This window comes from Drosophila miranda, chromosome XR, assembly GCF_003369915.1.
Source record: "Drosophila miranda strain MSH22 chromosome XR, D.miranda_PacBio2.1, whole genome shotgun sequence".
NCBI lineage: Eukaryota > Metazoa > Arthropoda > Insecta > Diptera > Drosophilidae > Drosophila > Drosophila miranda.
In genome coordinates this window covers 20555224-20572600 of record NC_046674.1, presented here as the reverse complement: position 1 = coordinate 20572600, position 17377 = coordinate 20555224, and the positions used below count along the sequence as shown (strand labels likewise).

General features: G+C 41.2%; 1 protein-coding gene across 1 annotated transcript in view; it reads right to left on the bottom strand.

The window, feature by feature from the left end:
* LOC108153550 (neuropeptide Y receptor type 6) overlaps nucleotides 1-6500 on the bottom strand; it is a 37934-nt gene extending 31434 nt beyond the window's left edge. The window contains exon 1 of the mRNA XM_017283618.2: nucleotides 6076-6500. The gene's annotated coding sequence lies outside the window, so the exon portion shown is untranslated. The remainder of the gene's footprint in view (nucleotides 1-6075) is intronic.
* Between the last annotated feature and the right edge of the window lie 10877 nt (nucleotides 6501-17377).

Genomic DNA, 17377 nt, shown 5'->3' with positions numbered 1-17377 from the left:
GCTACAAATTACTTAAAGTATACATATGTGTGTGTGTGTTTGTGTGTCTTATCTGAAGATTTGGAACTTTTCCATAGCCCCACACCTTTCTACGCGCTCTTTGAACCCTTTTCCCATATCCGCTTATCCCTGTTTGTACAAGTATGGCTCATTTTGTGCCTTTTCCATGATGGCATTGCTCACTTGTTTGGGCGTTTAACCTTTTTCCGGCTGCCACAGCAACAATGGCCCCACACCAAAAAACAAAAAAAAAACAACAACTGCAAAAATGAAACCAATTTCCCTTGTCTTTGACGCCATTTGTTTGCCCAACCTTGGTCCTTGGTCCTCGGTCCTCGGTCCTCGGTCCCTGCTCTCTGTTCCGTGTCCTTGCATAACGGGCGGCGACATCGGCGCCCGGGCCGGCAAACACACACGAGTTCGAGTACGAGAATACCAGGCAAAACCAATATTAGAATCGAATGAGAATCAATGAATTTTATGGCGAATATATTGTACATACATGACTCTCCCCCAGGACCCGGACCCGGCCCCGGACCCTGCCTCAGCCTTAACCTATGCTCACGCGATTCCATTGCTCACACACGCCAGGGCGCACTTTAAGACTGCACTTCGTGTGTGGTTTGTGTCTGCGTGATTGTGGGGCTGGTTCAAGGGCCAGCGACCATAATTAATTGACCATTTAGTGCAGCTTCCATTGCAAGCATTCTGCGGTTAAGCAGGAGACAATGGCCTCATAAATTTATACCGTAGAGCAATCTCAACCGGATGAGTGCCGCTCGATGGGTTTGTTGGTCTCTGGAGCCGATACTACTGCCGCCGTTGCTCCCGAACCTTTTTTGCTCCTTTGTCTTTATCATTGTCCTTATCAGAAGGCGGTGCACTTTGCAAATGTCTTCGCCCATCACTCATAATGAGGGTAGCGTGGCCAGTCAGAAGGCAGTGCCACCAAATCGAGTTTTTTCTTGGGGCAGTTTCAGGTTCAGCCTTGGCTTCAACCTATCCATAGGTTCGGGCAAATCAAACGTCTTTCAATTTTTAATAGAGAATGGAAAGAAAATGGCTGGAGGAAATGGTGGGAGAAAGCTTCCAAATCATTTACTTTATAAATAATACTAAGGCACATTTTTTTGAATATTTTTACATATTTTTGGTGTGATTGGAAAACAATCAGAAAATTATTCTGTGTTCCTGTGGAACACGACAAAAGGGGAACATATTTTTAACACATAATCAATTTAATTTTACTCCAGGTATTATTCCAGGTTGAAACAATTTCCTAGCTGTTTCATAAAAAGTTATCCTTCATAATATTAAACGAGGGGGAACGTTGTGAGCTGTTGCGGCGACCGCAACTCTACATTTATACCCGATACTTAGTCAGTATGGCTCTCCTCCACCAGACGGCGCTAACATTGCACGACACGACAAAGAGTGCGTGCGAGAGAGACAGAAAATCAGTCTGAGCGTGTCGTCGGGCGCTGCGTAGCGACTGATTTCCTACTTTCGGCGATAATAATAATCCGATCCGATCCAGATTGGATACCAAATATGGTTACTCTAGCCTTAATAGTCTCTGAGATTTGTGGATGCCCCAGATTTTCGTCCTTTGCGGAGGCGGAAGGGGGTGTGTCGAAATTTTGAAACTAACTTGTCAAGGTCCGATATCACAGGAGTGTGGATACCAAATTTGGTTGCTCTAGCTCTTATAGTCTCTGAGATCCTTGAACTCACATTTTGCAATAGGCAAAGCCGACCATGAAACCTGTGTGTTAGAGAGAGATAGAGCGAGAGAGAATGAAATTGTTTTCTTGATTCTGGCTATAATAATTATACGATCTGGTTCAGATTGTGCATTCTAGAAGATATAGTCATCCTCTACGATTCTTCGTTTTCTGGTTTTCCGTATCTTCAATATTGTTGCCACAGATCTTCGCACTTTGTGGGGTCGGAAGTGGGCGGAGCGATGTTTTGAAATATACTTGTAACAGTGACATATCCCAGAAGTTCGGATATAAAATTTCGTTGCTCTAGCTCTTATAATCTTTGAGCACTAGGCGCTGATAGGGACGGAAAGACATACAGGGCTCAATGGACTCGGCTATTGATGATGATCAAGAAATATATACTTTATGGGGTCGGAAACGATTCCTTCTGGACGTTACGCACATCCATTTTCACCACAAATCTAATATACCCCTATACTCATTTTGAGTATCGGGTATAAAAAGCAAACCATTTCAGACAAATTGAGAACTTGACCTTTTTGTGGCCTGCCAGCTGCTTTAAAGCGATTAAGTTATCATAGTCTGGGGATCCTTTGGGGGTCTTTTCGGCTGACCTTCGGTTCGGTATTACGAGCATCCAATTACCCGTCTCGATTTCGGTTTATCGCTATGCTGATTTATCTCTGTAATATGTTCACTCAGAATAAAGAAGTCTACGGGATAGTGCAGCCAGAAAGTGGCTGTGGCAGCTTCTGGCCCTGTCTAAGTATGCTAATTAATAAGCAACTAACTCCCTTGGCTCCGACTTAAATGTTAGCCAAACATTGTAAATGGAGTTTTAATCAACGCACCAAGCCAGCAAACGCAATTAATTAAATGTTCACTCCGTGGACGGGATATCCGACAAAGCAGTGCCAAGAGCCAAGAGCCAAGAAGTGAGAGACGGTACAGCGTGGCAACGGGGACACGGGACAGCGGGGCAACGGGGACACGGGGCAGCGGGCAGCCAGCTCCCTATGCCACCCACGTCGTGTATTATCTATGTGGATGGCGCTATCTCTATTTTGTGGCCCCCGAGCATAACCCTGGTCCCTGCCACGAGTACCACTCCGCTGCCCAGCTCCTCTTTGCCGTACGTCAATTTTTGCATTTTAATGATATTTGAACCGCGGTGCGGCCGCGGTCTGCTCGACACGATATGGGGTTGAGTCAACATGGGTGGCGATGGGAATGGGAATGGTAATGGGGATAAAGCGCTGTGATGATGACGATGGTAGAGACCATGGCGAGTATAGTATGATGGCCATAGTATGATAATGAATCAATGGATACTCTTCAAGTGAGCATCAACTCTGGCACAGAATATATTATAATAAATACAATAAATACGAAAGAGATTTTCTGGAAATACAGATAAATTAACATGAACTGAAATTGTCAACCTCTGATGTTGTTTTCTAAATCGATTTTTGATTTTTGGTTTAATTTATTCACTACGAGTACGCAAAATCGGATGAATCCCGAAATCTGGTTATACTTTTACACGCAAGTATTTCTGAGAATTCACCCATCCGCAGCGACGCAGCCCAAGCGACTCTTTCATGAATAGAGAATTAATTATGCTGCTGGCCGCATGGTATGGGCCTTTTCCTATAGCCCACAGCCAGTAATGGCCCTCACTTCAATCCAAATCCCCGGGCCCCCAATTGCGGTTTCTCTGTATCCATGAAGCTTCAACGGGGCATTTTTTTTTTTTATATTCTGTCCGTCGGGCGTCTAATTGAAAAGCAATTAATTTTTTGGGTTCCACTGGAGGAAACTCTGGCCCCACTCTGAATCTCTGCCAGCGTGTGTTTCTCCCACTGGGAACTGAATTATTGACAAAAGTTAAGTGAGCAACTGGATGAACCGAAATCATAAACGAAACTAGTCGGTAGGTACACCGAAAGGTCGCACGGGGCAGTGGGGAATGAATGGTCGGAGCTCTAAGCCGGTCTCGTTGGTCTCTGGAGAAATTTGAAAATCCTAGTCGCAATCGTCTGAGTGACTGTCAATAGAAAACAAGAATCTGGCTCGACCACCCCTCAGACCCTCAGACTACGAGCCCAGATTACATTGTGGCTGTGGGTGTGGATGAGGGTGTGGGTGTTGCTGTGTGGCTGTGTGGCTGCTGCTACAGGGCCTGCTTTCAAAGGAACCCAAGACCAAAGACCAAGTCAAAGGCAATGTCAATGGCAACCGCTGCTGGCCTTGAGAATGCCAATCGTTTTATGGCCATGCCGTGGCCTGAGTTCCCAGAGCCAGTCCCCAGCACTCGAAGGCCGTGTTCTGGTTGCTGTTGACTGTTTCGAGATGTCCTCGAGTCCGGGTCCGGGTCTGGGTCCGGACCAGGGGCCTCCGTCGCTCAGATTGGCCATAAAAATGTCACCTGTGACTTGCGACTGTGAGAAATCAAATAAATTCAAGCAGCTGCTGGAATCCAGGCCACCTTCCGCCTTCTGCCATCCATTCCATGCCCTGCCTGCTCTCCATTCCATTCCATCCCTACCTATACGCATTTCTTATCAAGCGATTTTCCCCATAAACACACACACAAACCCATGCACATGCAGCCTCGTGCATAATTTATGCAAAACTTAGTAACCAATAAAAATGGAAAACGATACACGAGCACAGGGAAAACAAGTTGAGTCGATTTTGGGCATAGAGGAGACTCGACTGGTGGATACCTAAAGGGAAGCAGGCAGGCTTTCGTAGATTTAATCCAATAATGCTGAAGATTCTTCACTCACAGATTCAGCGATTCTAGTATCATGTTAACAATACGAGCATACCCTTTCTTTCCAATGAGCACTTGACAACAGTAAAAATAAAAAGTTTTGAGCCCGAAATGTGCTGAAAAGTGCTGAAAAGTTTTGGCCTCCAACTGTGTTCCGTGGCTCCCTTGCTCTGGCCACATGCTGATTCAAATGCAAATGGACGGCGGCCAGAGCAGTGCGAGTTAGAAGAGAGAAGCGGAGCGGAGCGGACAGAAAGCAGAACCACCTTAATCGACTGATGACATTGCGGTTGCTATCTCAGTCCATGCGAACATCTTCCCCATTTTGGTCTTAACTGCGAAATTTTGGCGAGCTGGCTTACCTCAAGGACCCATTTCAGTGGCCATCAGCGGGCATTGGCGTGTCCGCATATGCAAATTGAAATGCGTTTGCCCACCGTGTCTCCTCGTCTCACTGCCCAACTTCTTTAAGCGGAAAATGGCTGGCGAATTGCGGTAGGACTATGCACTGTCTGCAATTTCAGGGCTCAGCATTTTCCCAGATATGGAGAGTCTTTTATTCCGTTACGTATACGCATATAATGTATACGCAATGTGGACCATGGTTCTGGCTCAGGCTAAGAAACCATAATTCATTACCTATTCCCTATTCCTACTCCCAATCACATATGCATATTACGCCCCAGGACAATTCTGATTAACATTACGCATACGCCGCATAAACCAGTCCAATTCCCACCTGAGCAGAGCACTCATTAGCATTCATTGGAACAGAGCCGGAGACGAAGACGGAGCTGGAGTCGGAGAGAGCCGACCATAGATGGACAAAAGCAATCAATGCGTTTGCTTATCAAATAAACAATTGATGGATGGTTGGATGGATAGATGGATGGATGACTGGCATCCATGTCAGATGGGATCAATTAAAATCAATCTACAGTTGTTGGGGACCATTCTCTTGCAGTTGGTCTTGTGGATGCTCTTCTTCCGCTTGTTTTTCGAAGAGCTCTATTCAAATTAAGGGAAATTTGCATTTTTAATTAAGGAACAGTCACGGCCAAGTCATTCGATTGTGCCATAAAAAGCAAACGGAATACGTGTCTCACTCTGTTTCGAGTTCTTTGAATGCATTTAGCATTTCATTCTTACGGATCTCTTTTTTCTATTTTAGCCAGCCGTACGTTTTTTTTTTTATTTTCTTTTTTTCCTGCTAACTTATTTGTTTTGTCGCAAAACAAAGTGAAAGTTTAATGTTTTTTTCGGGACTTCCTTGTCTCCATCTCTCACTTTCTCGCTTGGCAGTGAAATAAAACTTTTCTTTGGGGGCAAGAGATGAAAGGAAAAAAAAGAAAAGAGGCCGAGGAAAAAGTTGGATGGAATTCAATTTGTGCCGATGAATATACTCCGGGTTACACTTTAGCCTTGACTCAGTCTTTGGCTTTGGCTTTGGGTTTGGCTTTCGGTCTGGCTTTGGGTCTGGCTTTGGGTATGGCTTTGGGCCATGTCCTCGTCCCCCGAATAACATGTCCAACTTATTAACAAATACATTTTTGTGTTTAATCCACTCACCTCCCTTTCTCTCTTTACGCACTTGGGAAAATTTATTTAATTTCAAGTTTATTGCTGCAGTTATACGCTAACCGGCAGTCAAATAATATTGTTCTGCATTAAACAAAACCGAAAAGTTGAAAAGTTTGTCTCGTATTGAAATGAAAACAAAAACCGAAAATTGGCGACCGGCGGCGTGTCAGCACTGAGGAGGGTACGCGTATGCCAATTTGATGAGGGAAACGGGTGTCCACATAAGAAAACCGCAAAAATGGAGACACTCGAGCACGTTCCGGCACTTGTTTGGCCTCCTCTTCACTTCCTTCTCTCTCTCACTGTTCTTCACTTCAAAATAAAAATATTTCTGTCGTTTGCCGGAGACAATTCCCTGTGTGCTTTCTCTATCGAAATTGAATGGGTGCGCTTCTGCCGATTCGCGTCCAACTTCCACGAGAAAACACAAGCAACTGATGGGCAGCACTGCCGTGCCGCCGACCAACAGGTTACTTTCTGATAAGGCATCGTGTCCCGAGCCGAACGACGCAGTCTTCGTATGTTTTTGGCATTCACTCAATTTTCGCCGTTAAGTTTGAGCTTTTTTTCAACGAATTTCAACGAAATGAGTGATTTATGAGTGCTTTGTACGAGGAAGTTGATAATTTAACAAAATGGTTTCATTAAATGCAAGTCCCTCTGTATTATAGCAACCAAGTCTTTAAGGATAGCCCTGATTCTCAGAACCAATCAGCCAATCCAAACTCAAGATATTTACTCTACCCAAGAAGATGGACCATAAATGTATCTCATCCAATCAATCCATTAACTCGATTTCCCCTTGACACACGCTCCACACCTCTCTTCCGCTCTCCCGCTCATCCGTCTCCATACAGTGTTTAATTTTGCATACCCTGTATTCGTTGGTTGAAAGGTTAGACTATACCCAGAGGATGGTGTATGTGGGTTGCTAAAAGATGAAAGATAAAGATAAAAGATGATTTTAAACCTCTCATAATAAAAACTGCATGACCATCGAATGAGAATCAGTTGCGAGAGGTTTCATATTCAAATTTCAAGAACTTAAACTTCCAATAATTTCCAAGAAGCGGGTATCCAAAAATCGGAACCCTCGACGCGGATGTTCTCATTTGTTTGGTTATCTCTCGCTAAAAACTTCCGCAGGAAATCACAAGCAGTCAAGGGCATTGTGATCAGGCAACAACAGAGGCTCCAGGCAACTGCTGCAGCTGCGATTTCTGTATTAAAGCCAGGTGGGCCACAATCTGATGGAGTTGCCACTTGCCGCCAAGTACGAGTATGTATGTGTAGGTGTGTTTCATATTTTTTAAGCACCTCTTCGCCTGACACATATATTGTGCTCTGGCAAAAGTAAAGTGAATAGTGGCTCCCTCCCTTAGCCGATTACCATAAACAAAGACCACCATCTACCTGAGACGGTCGGTGCTCAGACTCTTTGGGGAAATTTGTGTAGCGTACTTGTATTCCAGTGATGCTTTCATGACTTTTTACTTACTTTACAGGCAACTCCACCCGTACATATTGTAACTGAGTACGTGTCCCATATATGTGCGCTCTTACATAAGACATACATATATAATCCAGACGAACCCTCTGCCCTGTTGACATTGTAAGATAAATCCGCGTTGCGCATACGCCGCATATGCCAGACAACTTTTTGAAAGCAGAAAATCGCCAAAATCACGACGGTAATTTGGATTGTGTGTTTGGTACCCGTTAACTGCCGACTATTTGCATTTTACCTCAAGCTAAACTTTCCCATTGTTTCCACTTAATTTTATGAACAATTTCAGTCTGTCTGCTCTTTCGTTTCGTTTCGTTCAGTTCCTCCCAAACCATTTCCACAATTATTAATACAAATTATTTCAGTACGAGGTTATATAGATTTCGTTCGTTTAGCTTTGATTTGCTATGCCAGGATACCGGGATTAAGATGGGCTATTCCGAGAATCAGTATGTCTTCTCCATGCAGAGCACGGACGTCATTGCCTTATTACCATTGCCAACCATATTCGTCTTGCCGCATTACCAATATTCGTATCAGCGAATTTTGTACTGAATTTCTCTTCCAAGCAAATTTTATTTCTGTCCAACTATCGCTGGTTCGTCGCAGACTTTTATCTACATGTTCATAAATAAATACTTATACACATATTTATCTGTACATACATCTTAGGTATAAACATATACATATGTATATATATAGCTACATATATTTATCTCATTCAACGACTGATGCTTTCTTGAGCATATTTTTTGATTTATTTTTAGCATTCAATTTAAAATCAACTCGGTCTGAAGTATAATGCTTTTTGCTTGTTGCCCTAGAAACAACAAATGAGCAATCCCAATCTTGTTTTTTTTCTGACGATTTATCAGTTTTAATAAATCATCTTTGTTAGACTTTGTGTGGAGATATATATTTACTCATAGGTGAAAGACCTTTTATGTAAAGCCAATTTAAATTAATTAATTGGAATTTAAATAATCCTCCCAATATCAACTACATAGACTCTCAACGTTTTTTCTGCCTTTGTTTTTTTTAATTAATTTATTTCTTTATGCTATTTAGTAGCGACTTCGTAACAGAATCATCACATAAGGGGCATTGCCTGAATTTTTGAGTGAATATTCGTATTTCGAAGGATACTTGCTAAATATTAAATGAACTCAGTACAAGAGAGCATTAACTAAACTGAAAAATACAAAATAAATATAAAGCATTATTATGGACACAATTAGGAGTATTTTTATTTGTTCAAATCTCTTTAGATCTTAATATTCTTATTGTGAACAGCTTTTTTCCCTTTTTATTTATCGAAAGAATTATTATTTTTTTTTTTTTTTATTTATTTCTCCGAGTAAGTTTTTGTTTTATCGGTTCGTTAAACTAGTTTTTCCCCTTAGCTCAATTTCAGCATTAAAGTAAAAAAGTTTTTTCTTATTTTTGGCACGGATAAACATTATTAAGCAATAAAGTATGGAAAGAAATCTCAAAATAAACACATTTTTCGTAGGTCCTTCCGCTTGACGAGGGAGGGAGGAACTACTATTGTTATGAGTTTGAGAGGTTCTTACAGGGCACGAACCACACTTGGACCTTATATTTGGTATTGGCAACTTTTTCTATTGAAATTATATTTAGGGCAGCAGCTGTTGCTGAAGGATGCTACAAGAGGCTGGGGCTGAGTTCGATGCGAGACCAAATTATAGTCCAGACTACCTGGGTGCAGTAGGAATACGTGCTTGCGGTGTACACCCACTCCCAGAACCAGTCCCAGTGCTAGTTCCAGGCTCTTCAGCTTATTAGAGCCCGCATATTGTGAAGCCTGGCTATATGCTTTGCATATAAATGACCCACATATGTACATACGAGTAAGTATGGGCGGGCTATCCCACATGTGGCGTTACTGCCTAGCCCGCCTCTGGCGCTCCATGACTCCACTACCACAGATCTAGGACGAATTTCTCTTCAGTGTTGTCCTTGGCCTGGCCACTTTAAGGGACCACTCTCGATGACTTCCTCTTTCAAGGCTCATTGACTGCACGCCAACCATTGTCGAGAGCCCAAGTCCAGAATCCCTTTGACTTGAGTTGGGCGTTTCCTTATAAGCCGAACTCAGCTGCACTTTGTCTTCATAAAAGTCGCGTTGAGGACCAAAGTAAAATTTACATAAAATCTACTCGGTTTCTGGACAAGTTTTCATCCTTTTTTTCTGTTGTGTTTCGTTTGGCAATCAATAAACGCACATAAATTTCCCTCTATCCGTTTGCAGTTCTTCTTCCATTATTTTGTCATGTTTCTTTTCTGGGGTTTTCCCTTTTTTTTTTTTGTTGCTTTTTTGCGAACCAGAAGTTCTTATCGGTGGCTTAGCTGCCTTCCCTTGCAGGGGGAGATGGTCCATAATTTATTTGCCATAAAACATGAAATGAAACATTTCGGCTCGTAAATTATGAAAAACAAACACGTTGAGCCACGTTGGGGTACCCTTAACGAGGCGGTGAACTCGCCATACTTTGTTTGTAGTGAATTTAATGATTGTCACTGCCGTCTGTCTGGCCTTGAGCTAAGCAAATGTTTCTTCTTATTGAATACTAAACTTATTTGAAAATTAAAATAAATTATAGTATTAAAACGTTCATTTAAGCTCGAAGAAACATTGGTAACAATAAGTTCTTGCTGTGACTTCACGGATCTTTTTCCTGGTGTTCGATCGTTGTCCGTATGACCTCCATTAGCTTAAAGCCTCGCTCAAAATATCTTTTCTGCTCACAAAATAATTGCTGCCCTTTGGGTCAGTTTATTGCACTTTTATTTTATATTTTACGCCAGGCGTAAGGTACAAGTATTTCGGTTGGGGATTATCTACTTTTGAGCATGTAGCCACCCCATCGTTAAATCTTTGCGTAAAAACTGATGACGGCCAGTTCAACGGCAGTCATAGCAATAAAGCGGAACGTTTCCACGCTTTCAGTTGCTCGGAGGCTTATCGCTGCCAGTCTAGCCGCGGCCCGGCGCATGGAGAAGCTTCCAAGTCCACGATTCAGGATATGCCACATAGAACTTACCCGGCGGGATGTATTTGTCTGAAAGTGATACCCTCTGAAAATTGGAAAAAGCCCCCTCCTGGAGTAGCTCTGTCCAAGCAAAACTAAAAAAAACCGAGCAGAATATAAGAGTAAAATGTTCATATGCAGATCAATGATAGTATTTTATAGCTGCAAATCATTTCCCCCAATTTTTCGAGCATAAATCGAATGTGCGAATGGACTTCGGGAAGAGGTTTGAATCTGGGTACGTGCCGATGAGCAAGCCGTTCAATGGTTCTGGTGGTGTTCGATTTCAAGTAGTTACACATTTCCTGATGCGGAACACATACTATCTGACTCATGTTTGTACAAAATGGACATTCGTTGTTCATGACACCAATCCGCACTTTCGGATGGGCGAAATATTCAATATTTGGCTTGTTCTCTGATGCGAAACAAAGAAACGAAGCGGATTTAAATGCTGGATGTACTTGTTGTCCTTGTGGATTTGAGATTCACGCAATTGCCACATGTTTAAATGCATTAAAAATTGTGGGTATCAAGGGGAAAACAGTTAATAACCCATTCATATACCTACTAAATAAACAAAAAAAAATTCATAAAAATGAGTCGAGCCGTTTGGGAGGAATTTTCATACAAACACCATGACACAAGATTTTTATATACTGGATGTAAAACCTCCTGTAGGATCGATTTAATTTAATGGAAACAACGACAAACAAGGGCAGTAGAAAGTCGTTGCCTCGATTGTCTGTTGGGTCTGGGGAAGTGTCATGTTTGACCAGCAGGAACATAGCAATGACCATCAACAACGAGAACGAACGCAGTGCGTTTTAAGGGCAATGTAATACGAAGACGGACAGTCCGGACTGCTAGCTACTGGGCCAGCGTAAGACCGAGCAGGAACATCGATGACAATGGCAGCAAATGGCAGAGCTGCAGAGGCGCCATTCCATTCCCGTCCCTCACAGCACCATGTCGACATATGGGTCTCATATTTCCCTGTTTCTGGGCAGGCACAATCGTGCATAGGCTTCTCTACAAGTACGAGTATGTGTGCGTTGTCAGCGTGTGTGGCATAATTTATACGCTTATTTGTTAATTTTGCACACCCATTCCAAGGACTGACAGGCACACTCAGATACATTACACAAACTCTTGGCTTAATTAAAAGTTCAGGCAACAAGTTTTTACGCAGCACCCCCGACTTGATAGAGACAATGGGATACACTTCTGTATAGGTAAAAGGCTAAGTTTAATATAACTACTCAAAATCGATCTAAGTCAGTCAGATCTTCGCACTATAGCTTTATGTATACCCAAAGATTGCAGCAATTAAGTGGTAAGTATCCCAAGATAAAAGAGTAAAGCAATATCAGTTACAAAGCAATATTATTTAAAATAGGTATTTACCTCAATTATATTTCAAAATTGTATTCCTTTATTCTAGAGAATCAACCTACTGGTCAAACTCAGGATAGAGCCCCAAGAGAGTTCTGCTGGCGGAACGAGAGGATGAAACTCTTTCAAAATTCATTAAGTAAGACACGAGTATTATTACTGATCATATTATCCTTATTGACTCTCCGGCATATGCTGGAAATTGTCAGTCATTGCCTGCATAGGTCCCCCCGCCACCCCACACACATCAGGCCCACGAATATTTCAATTAATCAACCCATCTCGGGCCAGGGAGCGCCGCACGAGTAAGGGCACTACGGTGGATGGCTAAGCCGAGATGCTGGCGAAGGCAACAAGATAATTATGCCACCATATGCTCAAATGTCCAGCACAGGAGCCTCCACAGCAGCCTCCCCTCCACCACCCCCTCGCACAACTACCCAAATACAAGGACAGTCCGCCCGTCCTGTGGGGGACTTGAGTGCTTCTCCATCTCCGTCTGCTTTTGTCTCTGCCTGGCCATGTAATTGTAATTCAGACACCACATTTAGACACCACACGTGTGCTTGTGCGTGTGAGTGCATGTGTGAGTGTGGGCTGCAGTTGTATACGTGTAGCTGTTCCTCTGTGTTGTGTCTATGTGTGCATGGATTGTGTTTGTAATTTTTCCGCTGTCATGCGGTTAAACGTGCAAATTACGCGCCGTTTTTATTAGTTGTGCCAGCCGTTGGTTGTTTTATTTCATTTTCTCACCTCATTTTTGTAACGTTTTATCTCCAGCCTGGCCACAACACTCTGCCACCCACATACACCCACACTCTCGCACACACACACACACACATAAACACACACAGCCAGAGACAAGTAAGGCACTTGGAGCCACGTGTGTGTTTAACCTAATTACAGGAGACTCTCGTCCTTTTCACTCACAAAGGAATCTAACTCCTTGGGCTTGGGGAATATTAGTTCTGAGACTGCTGTTGACCCACTTGTAGCGTAGCACAAAAGATAACTCTTACAAAATCATTTCTATACACATAAAGCGGGTTTTTTTTTTGCTGAATATAATTTGTCTTCCTTTGACAGATATATTTATTCATATTTATATGAAGTGATCTGCAATCAAGTTCGGAGATTGCAGTCAAGAGATCAAGAAGGGTCTGGTCTGTGCAAGATTGCAACCGGACATACATAGCTTCCAAATTATGCGAAGAATTATAGAAACAGACAGACGAAACGATATTGTCCTGATCAAAAATAAATTAACATATATGTGTATATATATAAACGAGTTAACATATATACATATGTACATTATTATAATCTCTGCCACATTTCGTTAAAAAAATATCTTAAGACTTTTATACATTTTTAGGTCCTGAAACCCATTCTTTTCATGGGAAAGAAGCTGCCGTCCATATAGGGTACTGAAAAGTCGTTTAGGGCAGCTTGGGCAATTATTATTATATAATTTCCATTGTTGTGGGGATCAGCCTCAGAGCTTCGTATATCCTGGTCCACGGCGCTGATGTTGCTGTTGTTGCTGTCGACTCATTATATTCATTTAGAAATTCAATTAGCGCCATAATTGCAGCAAGTGCTTAATGATGATAATGCGTTTACCATGATAACCTTAGATCCAGCATTAGCGATAAGGATGACTTGTGGCATATCCCGTGCCACCATCGTCGAGGCTACATCTAGTTACGAGTCATTCAATTTTCACAGAAAGAACATCATTAGCATGCTAAATGGACCAAAGTTGGCCTGCGGCCTCTCTCAAAAAAGTATATGCATACAAAATACTTAAGAGAAAGGGCGCAGATTTTTAAACATGGCATTAACATTACACTTACCCGTATATATACTACATACATATGTACATATATATGTATATGGGCGAGTATAGTTGAGGGGAACTGGCTTTGCCTGAGAACAGCATAAATTTATGCTTTTTTTTGGAAATTATACGCTTGCTTTGGCGAACAAGGAAAACTTTTTCCTCGCCCATCACAACGAAAACTGTTTAAAAATCATTTATGTAAATTCCCACACGGGCCGCCTTTTTATACATACATACTTGATTTCGACACAATTTTGAGCATCTGCTTAATTAGGATATTTTAAAAATGTGCATTTACATCACAAAAGATTTCCTGACATAAAAAATGCTGGATCAACATTGAACAACAAATTGATGGCAAATCAAGTGGAACATTTAAATTTGAAATTTGATAAGCATGCCTTCAACGAAGAGAGGGTTTCCTTCCCGTTAACTGCTTTGTTTTCGCTTTGAAGCCATTAAACGGGCCATTAAAACTTTTATTGCATGTCAGTCTGCTGCTGGCTGGAGCATAAAGGTCAAACAGACTTGAGTATACTTGGCATTATTATATTAAGGCTGCTCTTGTACGAATATCCCTTGTTAATGGGGAAAAACCTGAAAAGTAGCTCCTTACATTAGCCCCCCATTTCTGCACTAGCTTATAGTCGTACATATTGCTTCATAGACTTTTATTATAAACAAAACTCCAATTTGGCTTAAACTTTTATTAAAAGCTTTTCTCTTAGCAGCTTTGGACACGAGCTTAAGCCAGCAAGGACTCTCACTCAGTCAAGACACAAACCATAAAGTTTGATTAAAAGTACAAGTGTACGGTATTGTAGACGGATCACATTGTCTCAATATATTCTGGATGCTTTTCATACGAATGCCTGATATAGCGATTTTGAAATATGTATGAATAATAAATAGATAATTAAATAACTGTAGGAGCAATCGGCATAACTTTGACAAAGTTGTAGCGCCATCAGACGACACTGTGCGTTTGTTACCAGCGAAAGATGGAAAATGAAAATAATCTTATTAGCTGGCATGTCCGAAATAAAAAAACGATCGGAAACGTTGTGTGTCGCGGCAAAGGTCACGGCTCTACTTTTTAGTTATGCGTGAGGGGAGATCTCTCGACGATTTCTCAATTATGCTCGCCCTTGTCATAGGGAGAAAGAGAGGAAACACGACCGGTAAGTAATTCAATTCTTTATGCCCTCTCCACCTAAATTACCTCTATATTAAAAAACCAAAATATTTTATCACTTTCTATTTTCCCGGTATTATTTTTTATTCCGCTACATCTCTGTCTCTCTCATTCACTTCTCACACTAACTTATAGCTCGACCCGACTATGGATGCTGATTAAGAATATATATACTTTGTGGGATGGGAAACACTTTCTTTTTTGTGTTACACAAACACATCCACATCCACCATTAAACTAATACATCCCTTTAATCTAATCTACAATAGTACTTTATACAAATTTCAGTTCGTTTCGGATAGGATACAATCAGCTCACTCAGGAGAAAATTCTCTAATCTTGAACAAATTGCTCAATATCGATTCCAATGGACGTATCCCAAGCCTTATCTTCTCTTGAATATGATGCAGAAGAAGAAATGCTTGTTTAAATAGTCAAACACCAAAACTTCAAACCAGATTCGTAAGTAGAGTTATGCCAGCCTCCAAAAGCAACTCCCCTTCTTCCACCTTCCACCGCAGTTCCGTCATGAGTTTCTGTCCGAGTAAAGAAAAGGTTACAACCCATGGTTTTGTGAGCACCCTCTGTGACACGTACACTGCGGTTCGCAGGCTTCAGGCGCTCCTTGAGCTGAAGGATAGAACATCCATGTTGTCCATGGAGGGTCTGTGCGAACTATCACAGAAACTTTTCCTGACATCGCCCAGGCCTATTCGACTAGATCACCCAATAGAAGCTAGTGACACTGGGCACACAGGCCAAGAAATGGTCAAGCATCCTAAAGAGATCGTAGGCCAAGGAATAGCCAGGCACTAGCTGGTCAGCTAAGCCGCCGCTATAAATAAATATTATAAAGTTGTTAAACGTTGTTAAAGTTGTCCACAAATCTTTGCAGCTCAAGCAACATCCCAGCAGAATATTTTGAGCACCATTATGTATGTATCACATAAGATCTCGATAGTTCGGTTTTCTGCTAACGAGCCGAGGAAATGACAGCGATTCCATCTATTCTCCTGATCGCAAACCGGTAAGATTTAAATGAACTGACAGCTGCTATTCCTCATAATCCATATGCTATGTAATTTACTTCTAGTTTTATTCTGTAAGCTACCATTAAACAGTATGAAAATAAATCAATTTTCTGGAAAAAGGGATGCAAATTAAAGAATATTTATCAGCAAAATAAGTATTGATATTCCGATTAAAGGGGGAAAAACAATGCTAGTAATACAATAGCATTATGACATTAGATTTTGCAAACCGACTAATAGATAAAACAGAGACAGCCTTATGGGAAACTCAAGCAGTGAGAGCGATATACATATGTATGTATGCGTCAGTTTGGCTTTCCATTCAAGATGCGGCAGAAATGGTGGATTGTTACACTTTTCAGATTCCAATTTGCTGGCTGTCTGGCCGTGTGTGTTGGAAAACATCATATTGCCACAAATAGTGCCTCAGTTCTTCGACTGACAGCCGGAAGACGTTTCTGGAGGCGGCTACGATTTGTCGATTTTGCGATGTCTCTCCTGCTAGATCTGCAGCAAAGTTAGCAAAAGCCTAATGCCATAAGGCTATAAGGAACTAGGACGACAAACGTACTGGAAAAACCAACCGGCAGGTTGAAATAATGGACAATATAGATATTTCCAAACAGTATAAAGATCAACTCGCAGGACTTTTGTACATTTTTTTTGTTTATTTGCATTCATATACGTACTATTTATATACAAGTTTACAATTTGATGTCCATGTCGTCGTTTTGCTTTGATCGATTGATTCGCTAGCTCGGTAAATCGTTTCTCGGTTTAATTCAAAATTCCTTTGTATATATTTATGTACGGTAATTGTATTGTAATTCAGTAATATTCGTTATATTATTGCACTCGGTTTATGTACAGCTCGATTAAACTTAAAAATTTTGTTAATTAAACAAATGTTTGCCAATGGCCTACAAATTGAAATAAAAATAATGTTGTACATAATTAAATATAATTGTATATAATAATTGCATATAATTCAACATTCTCTTCTCTTACAATTCGTAAATAATTTCCTAATGCTTCTATTTATGTACATACATATCGCCCATATATGCGATTAATAATATTTACAAAAGTTCTTTCGTATCCTTTGATATACTAGAATCATCTACTGTAGCTTCGGTTTGGAAAGCATTTCTTGTACAATTTGGGCAAGAATTGCATTCGTTTTTTGTTTCTCTAGACGATATGTGTACGAAAAAGTATTTCAAGTATTGTATATATATATATATATATATATATATATATAGTATA